Raw genomic sequence first — 10,094 nt, forward strand, 5'->3', positions numbered from 1 at the left:
TCGTTTTTCTCTCTCCATTTTCCATTTTCACTAAAGACAAGTTGTAGTACAAATTCATTTGCAAAATAAGTTTTATCTTATTATACTTGGCCTGAGTATTTGCATAAAGTCAAAAAGAATAATTATTTGCCAAATAGGCTTTTTTTTTTTTGAGTCAGAGTCTCACTCTGTCGCCCAGGCTGGAGTGCAGTGACGTGATCTCAGCTCACTGCAAGCTCCACATGCCGGGTTCATGCCATCCTCCTGCCGCAGCCTCCAGAGTAGCTGAGACTACAGGCGCACGCCGCCACACCTGGCTAATTTTTTGTATTTTTAGTAGAGACAGGGTTTCACCGTGTTAGCCAGGATGGTCTCGATCTCCTGACTTCGTGATCCACCCGCCTCGGCCTCCCAAAGTGCTGGGATTACAGTTGTGAGCCACCACGCCTGGTGGCTCATTTTTTTTAATTGGCTTTGCTGAAACTTTATTTCATAAGAAATCTCAGATTCAACTTTAATGCCTTAAGCCCAGCCTGTGCCTGTAAATACCTGTATTAATTGGGTGAATTCCTCACTTTGAGATCCCAAGAAAACTTTGTGCTCCTGGGCCTGTCAGAAAGTGACATTCTTGCCACAGGTCAGGAAACTGTACAGGGACTGCATAGACAAAGTATTGTTGCAGGATCCTTGGGGTGTCATTTTTCTGGCCAGAAACCTTTGTGGCTGGTGGTGCCTTTGCCCAAGTTTTGCTCAGGCTTGCTGGGGTCATTTTGCTCACTTGGCCTGGCAGGCTGTGCTCAGCTCACACTACTGGCCTGGGTCCCACACCTGCCAAGGGTGAGTCAGGGGTGGAATGGGGAGGGGTGTGTGAGTGAGCCTGGGGTCCAGGTACTGCACACAGTCAGACATGCCAGCTGCTGCAGCAGGGTGGGCAGTTCCAGGTGCCAGCATGAGTGCTGGCTCTCTGTGAGGCTGTGGACAGACCAGGTGTACCACAAACAGCTTCCACAGCTGGCACTGGGGAATACAGTGGCACCTGGAAGCTTGGAGATGCCAGGAACTGCAGAGCAGAGCCTCCAGGTCTGGGCTCCCTGAAGGGCTGCAGCTCTTCTTTCCTTCTCTCCACCTTCAATGTGGTGAGCAAGGGGCATGTCTCAGCCCTGTTTGTGTTACAGCTCTTTTAGCCTCGCCATTCGGTGGGTCCTGAGTTCCTGTCCTGCAACCAGGAAGAATGAGGTACTCAGACAAGTGGAGGGTGAGCAAGATGAAGAGCAGCTTTATTGAACAATGGAACTGCTCACAGGAGACCTGCAGGTGGTAGTTCCTTTCCACAGCCAGGGTGTCTTGATGAGTGTTCAGCTCCTAGTGGATAGGGTAGGTCCTCTCTGCTAGGCAAGTCATCCTGACAAGTGTTCAGCTGTCAGCAGAGAGGGTAGCTCCTCTCTGTAGCTGGTCGTTCCACTGTCTGCATAACTCTCAGCAGAGAGGAGGCCCTAGACTGGGTAGATCCTCTCTGCAGCTGGTTGCTCCACTGTCTGCTCACCTCTGGCTGAGCCCAGGGTTTTTATGGGCCTCAGAGGGGAGAAAGGGCATGCCGATTGGTTCATGGACAGTCACGGGTGGGCCGGGAAAAAGCACCACAAGTTCCCACTCCATCTGTAGGACTGGCAGCCCAGTCCCCAGCCTTCAGGCCCTCCCTGGCCTGTTGATGGGGCCTCACCAGAGATCTGCCCCCTTCCACCCAGGAGTTTGTCTGCTTCCTGCTGTCATTCATGGCACCCAGGTTGTAGGTGCCAAGGGTCACCTACAGGCCAGTGCTGAGCTTCCTTCAGCCCCCCATTGGCTTCCCTTCTATGCTTGCTTGTGCCCAAAGTCGGAGGGGCTGAGGCAGCAGGGAGCTGGTGTGTCAGCCCTGCCCTGAGCATGTGCACACCCAGCTGGGCTGTGACAGTGCTGGGGTTCAGCCCCAACTTTGCTCCAAGATCAGAGTGGAGGCCAATAGCAGGGAGAAGCCAGGCAGTGGGAGCAGGCATTTCTGAACTTACAAAAGCTGGGGGGGCCTTCCCAGGCCCCCAAGAGAGCAGGGATACCTGGGTCTCAGCATTAATAATGTATAATCATTTAGGTCAATGTACTAATTTCCATTTTGATTTTTCTTTATTCCATAAATTATTTAGAAGTGTATCACTAATTTCAAAGGAGTGAGGTACTTTCCCATTATATTTAATGTAACCTTGATTTCTGGGTAATTTCATTATAATCAGAAAATCTATTCCAAATGATTTCTCTTTTTTGAATTTTTTTTTTGAGCTCACATTTATGATGCAGCATGTGACCAATTTTGGCAAATGTTTTATGAAGCTACATGTTTTTTTTGTGTGTGTGTGTTTTGTTTGTTTGTTTGTTTGTTTTTTGAGATGGAGTCTCACTCTGTTGCCCAGGCTGGAGTGCAGTGGTGCAATCTCGGCTCACTGCAACCTCTGCCTCTCAGGTTCAAGCAATTCTCTGCCTCAGCCTCCCAGGTAGCTGGGATTACAGGTGCCTGCCACCACGCCCAGCTAATTTTTTTGTATTTTTACTAGTGACAGGGTTTCACCATATTGGCCAGGCTTGTCTTGAACTCCTGACCTGGTGATTTGCCCACCTCTGCCTCCCAAAGTGCTGTGACTACAGGCATGAGCCACCACGCCCAGCCTATATGTTTCTTTTAATTAGTATTTACATGGTGTATTTTCTCCCATACTATCTTCCCAAAGTGTTTATGTCCTTAATATTAAAATGTGCTTTTTGTGGGTAATTTGTAGGGTTTTTAAAAACTCCATCTGGAAATGTGTTTTTTTAATTAAAATACTTAGTTTATTTGCACTTAAAGTAATTATATACTGAAGTCATATTTGCCATCTTTCTATTTTCTATTTGAACTACTTGTTTTATGTTTGGTTTTTCCGTCTCTCAAAACAGCATTATTTTGGGTTAAAATGCATTATCAGTTCGTGTATCTTATTTTAGCTTGTTAAACATTTTTTTAAATGATTTCTCTAGATATTAAAACATAAATCTTTGACAGCACAGTTCAACACAAATGATTAGTTTTATTACTTTTCTAATTTTGATAAATAATTAGGTTACTCTAACTTCATTTACTCTATTTTTCATGTTATTTTTGTAATAATCTTTCATTTTCAATAGTTTTAAGTCCCACAAGACCTTATTATTATGTTGTAATTATTAATTTATATCTACATACATATTTTCCCTGCCCTTGAGGTGATCTTTATTCTTTTTTGCATTTTTGTGTTTCTTCCTTTTTTTCTGCCTGAAGAACTTCCTTTAAATTATGTCGCTTTTTGTTTGTCTGGAAAAATTTTTATTTCACATTTAAAACATTGTAATTTAAAATAATTTTTATTCTGAAATAACTTCAAACTTAGGGAAAAGTTGAAAGAATAGTACAAAGCAATCCTGTATGCCCCATACCTAGAGTTATTAATTTTTAACATTTTATAACATTTACTTTATCATTCTATCTGTATAAACATATTATTGTTTTTATAATTTTCAGCACCATTCTAGAGTAATTTGCAAATATCATGCTCCTTTACCTTTTAATACTTCAGTGAATATTTCCTAAAAACAAAAATACGCTCTTATATAGGAGTTATCAAAATCAGGAAGTTAAATATTGAAATAATATATTTATATAATCTAATATCTAATTTATATTCCGATTTTGTCTATTGTCATAATAATGTCATTTATAGCATCCCTTTCTTCCAAGATTATATATTGCATTAGTGATTTTTCTTTTAGTCTCTATTATTGATTCTCAACATTTCTTCGTTTTTCATGACTTTTTAAAGATTAGAAACTAGTTATTTTATGGAACATTCCTCAATTTGGGTTTCTTTGATGTTTCTTCATGATTAGATTCAGGTTTTACATTTTTGGCTAAATATAGATGGTGTATTCTTCTTACGATTCCACATCTGGGCACACACTGTATCTATTTATTCCTTGCTGGTGCTGTTAATTGTGATCACTAAGTTTAGATGTCCAGTTTCTCTATTATAGATCTACTATTTTTAACTTTTATAATCAATAAATCCTTAGTGGATAGATAGCTTGCAACTGCGTAAACAAAAAGTTTGAGATTCAGACTTTTTCATAAGTTTTGGTAAGTTACATTGCTACATTAACTCCAGGAGTGTTTATGTACTGTTTTTTTTTGTTTGTTTGTTTGTTTGTTTTTTTGAGACGGAGTCTTGCTCTTTCACCCAGGCTGGAGTGCAGTGGCGCGATCTCGGCTCACTGCAGGCTCTTCCCCCCGGGGTTCACGCCATTCTCCTGCCTCAGCCTTCCGTGTAGCTGGGACTACAGGCGCCCGCCACCTGGCCCGGCTAATTTTTTGTATTTTTAGTAGAGACGGGGTTTCACCGTGTTAGCCAGGATGGTCTTGATCTCCTGACCTCGTGATCCACCCGCCTCGGCCTCCCAAAGTGCTGGGATTACAGGCGTGAGCCACTGCGCCCGGCCTCTATGTAGATTTTTTGTGTGTTTGTTTTTGTTTTATGTTGACAATTAAATTAGCTGCAAACAAATAGAAACAGTTTTACTTCTTCCTTTTCAGTATCTTTTCTTGCCTTATTGCACTGGCTAGAATTTCCAGTACTGTTTTGAATAAAGGTCAATGAGAGCAAACATCTTTGTCTTCATACTGATTTAGGGGGAGAGCATTTAGTCTTTCATCATAATGTGTGAGTTTGTGGGAAATTTTTGTAGATGGTCTTTATCAGAGTGAATAAGTTTCTTTCTATACCCAGTTTATGGAGTTTTTTTGTGTATGTTTATCATGAATGACAGAATGGACAGTCCAAGCCACAAGCATTTGAAGTAGCCTTGTGCAAATATATTTGAATGACAAGTTAGCAGCTCTTTTTTTCAAAGGGACTCAAGGCCAAGATGTGGGGTGGACCATAGAAGATCTCTTCCAGTCTGATATTGTGTTTGTTTCTGAGGCCGGAGTTAGGTGCCGAGAGTTCATGGGGATGCGAAAGCTTTCATCGGAACTAAACATGGTTAGAAAACGTCCTGAAGAAGAGACCTGGATGAGACATTTGTGAATGAGTAAGGAGACAGTTGGGAAGTGGGAGGAGAGAGGACTGCACGTGGAATAGCCTATGCAAAGACCTGAAAAGTCAGCACTGGCTGGAGTAGAATGATCATGTTGGGAGGTAGGAAAACTAGGTGGGCCTGCTGTGGGTTTCTACTACTCTCAGAGCTCTAAGAAGGAAACCCCATTAGTTCTAGCAAATGATTCTCATATGCCCCCTCTAATGACCCTAGGGCAATTTTCTTAACAAGCCCCCAAGAAACACAATCAGCATGCCTTGCTGACAATTCTGTCTTCAGAAAATCAAGGCTCTTTTTACCCTAGGGCTTATCTCCTTAGGGGCTGTGGTGTTCAGGCAGGAAACTGGCACTGGAGACTCTTCCCTTCTCAAAATTACACATCACTCTTATAACTTGTATTCCTCTAATGCTTGGAGAATGTTAAGAGTTCTCTAGACTGGCAATTTCCCTAAATTTATCTTCTGAAGAAAGTTGTTAATGAACAAAGTACACTCTTAGCATTTATTAATCTTTTGGGTTTTCTTCACATTCAGATCATTCTGGTTTTCAGATAAAACTTCTTTCAAAGCAGTTAAAAACAATTGGAATATTTAAAAAATAGAATCCTATCAGAAAAACATGTAGAGACTAACTAATTTAAAAGATTCACCCTGTGTCACCTTTTGCAAAGCAATTTAATATTTATCTGAAACTTGAGCTATAGAAATTTGATTTGCTTTAACAGCAGTAGAAATAGTTTAGTTCCTGGTTAATGTGGCATCTGACGTGATTGCGTCTCACTAATTTGGGTGTGTGTGTGTGTATGTGTGTTGTGTGTTGAAGACATGACTCTGGATATGCAGTCAATTGTCACCATGAGTATCCGACCCATACCTCCTCACCTCCCAATAAGCCTGAGGCTAACACGGTGAAACCGCATCTCTACTAAAAATATAAAAAATTAGCTGGGCGTGGTGGCGAGTGCCTGTAGTCCCAGCTACTCGGGAGGCTGAGGCAGGAGAATGGCGTGAACTCGGGAGGCAGAGGTTGTGGTGAGCTGAGATCGCACCACTGCACTCCAGCCTGGGTGACAGAGCGAGACTCCGTCTCAAAAAAAAAAAAAAAAATTAGCCAGGCGTGGCGGCCGGCGCCTGTATTCCCAGATACTCGGGAGGCTGAGGCAAGAGAATGGCGTGAAACCAGAAGGCGGAGCTTGCAGTGGGCAGAGATCGTGCCACTGCACTCCAGCCTGGGCGACAGAGGGAGACTCCGTCTCAAAAAAAAAAAAAAAAAAATCAGTCGTGAAGTGTTTTCGCACCTACCACCAGTGGGAAAAGTGGCAGCTCATGGCAAGTCTTTGGGGTCCCAGTTGTTGCCTTCTCCTCCCTCCCCTGCCGTGGCCACCATATGCCTGTGTAGCAGGAAGCTGTGGGATCTGTAGACTCAGCTCTATCAGGCTTCCCAGAATTGAGGGGCATGGGGTGTTATAGGGGACATTTCCTGCTCACGTGGCCTAGCAGAGCTGGTGGCACAATTGCCCGTGTGTCCCAGGAGCCTAGCCTGGCCTCTTCTACCTGGTACGGTGCTTGGAGATCAGGCCAGCAACTCCATCCACTCCAAGTGGGCGGGCTGGAGAGAAGGAAAGCCAGGTTCTTCCGCTGGAGGGTGTGAGTGAAATGAGTCAGCTATGGGCAGGGTCAGGGAAGGCTTCCTGGAGGCAGGTTCCTTGGAAGCCGGGAGGATGTAGCTCATGCTAGAGCAGTAGCCAGCCACCTTCCCTGGAGAGAGCAGCCCCAGCATCCCCTCTGCTCCCCCTCCCCTTGTCCTGAAGGGAGAAGAGCAACCTGGCCCACAGCCTGCAGGTGGCCCAGCAGCAGGCCGAGGAGCTGCGGCAGGAGCGGGAGAAGCTGCAGGCTGCCCAGGAGGAGCTGGGGCACCAGCGGGACCGGCTGGAGGGAGAGCAGGAAGACGCGGTGAAGAATGGCGTGCGGGTGCGCCGGGAGCTTGAGCACAGGTGAGCAGCATCTCGCCTCCCTGCTGGGGCCCTTCAAATGTGCCTCGGGTCCCCTGACAGTGCCCCCCGGGGGGTTAGGGAGCACCCAGTGGGTCCTGGGCCTCCTGCCATCTGGACACCTCTGATGTCGGGTTTTCTAACCAGACCCATTTCAGGAAATTGGGGCTCAGGGAGGTGTCGTTACTTATCTGGAGTCAGAGAACTAGTTAAAAGGTAGAACTTGGATGATAGTAACAAGAATAATTAAAATAACAGTAGTAATATTAGTAATAGTATTTTAAAAATTTAGTTATAATAATAATAATATCCTTATTAATTTCACTAAGTGCCAGATACCATTTTAAGAAATTCAGTTCTCTCATTTAACTCCATGATAACTCTGTGACATAGAAGCTGTTCTCTCCATTTTGTGGATGGCAAACTGAGGCACAGAGAAGCCATGTCACTTGCCCCAGGTCACACAGCTAGTTAGCAGAAGAGCCAGGATATGAACCCAGACATTCTGCCTTCAGAGTTAACCTCTTCACCACTGCGCTGCTTACCTCTCTGGGACGTGATCGGTGATGTTTAGTAGACTGTGATGGAGCATATTATTCCTGTTTCTGAAGGCCCTTGGGGAGATGTGTCAGTTACTACTTTAAGCACATGTGAAATTTGTATCCTTAAAACAGGCCGGGGGCGGTGACTCATGCCTGTGATCCCAGCACTTTGGGAGGCTGAGGCAGGCAAATCGCCTGAGGTCAGGAGTTCGAGACCAGCCTGACCAACATGGGGAAACCCTGTCTCTACTAAAACTACAAAAATTAGCCAGGCATGGTGGTGAGCACCTGTAATCCCAGCTACTCAGGAGGCTGAGGCAGGAGAATTGCTTGAACCTGGGAGGCAGAGGTTGCAGTCAGCCAGGATCGCACCACTGTACTCCAGACTGGGCAACAGAGCAAGACTCTGTCTCAAAAAAAAAACATTGTCACGAGGCAGGTATTACCTCATTTTGCAGATGTGAAAATGGAGGCCCAGGGTCATGGAGCTAAGCGGTAGTGGGATTGGTTGCCCTGTGGCTCAGGCTCTTTCTTTCCAAACTCCTGCCTCAGGCCTGGTCCCCAGCCCAGCATCTTGCTGGCCACAGGAGGTTTGGGGCAAGAAAGTGACATGCGCCACCTGCCCGCCCTTTGTCCCGCAGCCATAGACAACTAGAGCAGCTGGAAGGGAAGTGCTCAGTCCTGGCCAAGGAACTGGTGGAGGTGAGGGAGGTGCTGAGCCGCGCCACGCTGCAGCGGGACATGCTGCAGGCCGAGAAGGCCGAGGTGGCCGAGGCGCTGACCAAGGTGGGTCCCTGTTTGCTGCACAACCACAAACCTACCTCTGACCCCCAGCCCCAAGCCTTCTCACTCTGGCACGGACAGGTCCCAGTGTCAGGCAGACTTCTGAGCCTGGTCACAGACTGACCCCTTCCTTCTGGATACAGGCTGATGTTTGTCACAGGCCACAGACCTTTGGACCTCTGGTCCCAGCCATAAGTGGATTGACCTCTCTTTACGACCGTATCCCTGCTGTTCTGGATGCTCCTGGGGGCAGTGCCTATAGCTCAGGGTCATCCAGTGCCTGAGATTCAGCTCCTGGGGTCTGAGAGTTGGGGCCACAGCCCAGAGAGTCCTTGGCGGGGGGGCCTGCCCTGTCCGCTGCAGCCTGGGCTCTAAGCAGCGCTGTCCCTAGACCCTGCTCAGGGGATCCTCTGAACTCTGGCCCTGCCCTGCAGCTTGAGCTATTTTTGCACGGCTCTGTGGTGGGTGGCTTTTAAATGGCTCCATAAGCAGCAGGCTTTCTGCGGTGATTTTTTTTTTTCCATCTCACGCTGTGTCCCCTCCTTGTCTCCCCTCCCCTGTCTCCGAGAGTCCATCTCTCTGGGTCTCTTCTTGTCCCTCCTCACCTCCTCCCGGCCTTTCTGCCTTTCCTCATCTCTTGGGGCCTGACCCTGCAGGCTGAGGCTGGCTGCGTGGAACTCCAAGCTCTCCATGACCAAGCTGAGGGCAGAGGAGGCCTCCCTGCAGGACTCCCTGTCCAAGCTGAGCGCCCTCAACGAGAGCCTTGCTCAGGACAAGTTGGATCTGAACTGCCTTGTCGCCCAGGTACACTGTGCACCTGCAGGCCCACCTGCCTTGCCCACCTGTCCTCCCCACTCAGTGAGGCACCCCGGGCCCAGCCCTGCACCTGTCTTGGCCCCTGCCTCCCTGTCTGTGTCTGATTCTCTGTCTGTCTCCGTCTGTCTGTCTATCCTCTCTAGGCGTCAAAGCACAGAAGCTCCATGGGCCCTCCTCATCTCCCCCTCCCCAGTGTCTCACACACCCAAGGGCACTGTCCCTCATTCCCTGGGAGCCTCCCCTGGGCTATTGTGGCTGGTGGATGGGTGGAGGAGGCGTCCTGGTCCTGGGAGGGATGCCCTGCTCAGGAGGCCCCACTCCTTCCCGGCCCACAGCTGGAAGAACAAAAGGCCGCCCTGCAGGGCCGGCAGTGGCAGGTGGAGCAGGAGGCCACAGTGGCTCGGGAAGAGCAGGAGTGGCTGGAGGAGCTGTGGTTGGAGCAGGAGGTGGCGCGGCAGGGCCTGGAGGGCTCCCTATGAGTGGCAGAGCAGACCCAGGAGACGCTGGAGCAACACCTCCCCACGCTGAGCCATGAGCTCAGCTGGCTGCAGAAGCAGCTAGCACAGGTGGGCCAAGCTGTGTGTGGGGTGGTCTGGAGAGCATGTGGGGCAGGCCGGGCTCCCAGCCCCCTGCATCCAGTCCTGGGTTAAGTCACAGGCACTGGAGCCTGCTTCTGGGTTAAATCCAGCCGCACTTCTCCTAGCTGGGGACCTTGAACAAGCTGTCCAACCTCCCGTACCTCAGTTGCCCCATTTATAACATGTGGCTAACCGGGCGCAGTGCCTTCCGCCTATAATCCCAGCAGTTGGGGAAGCCAAGGCGGGTGGATCACCTGAGGTCCGGAGATCAAGACC

General features: G+C 47.9%; 1 pseudogene; it reads left to right on the plus strand.

The window, feature by feature from the left end:
- The first annotated feature begins 1,266 nt into the window (after positions 1-1,266).
- LOC116463699 (rootletin-like) lies at positions 1,267-9,784 on the plus strand (annotated as a pseudogene).
- The last annotated feature ends 310 nt before the right edge of the window (positions 9,785-10,094 follow it).

This window comes from Hylobates moloch, unplaced genomic scaffold (assembly GCF_009828535.3).
Source record: "Hylobates moloch isolate HMO894 unplaced genomic scaffold, HMol_V3 SCAFFOLD_54, whole genome shotgun sequence".
NCBI lineage: Eukaryota > Metazoa > Chordata > Mammalia > Primates > Hylobatidae > Hylobates > Hylobates moloch.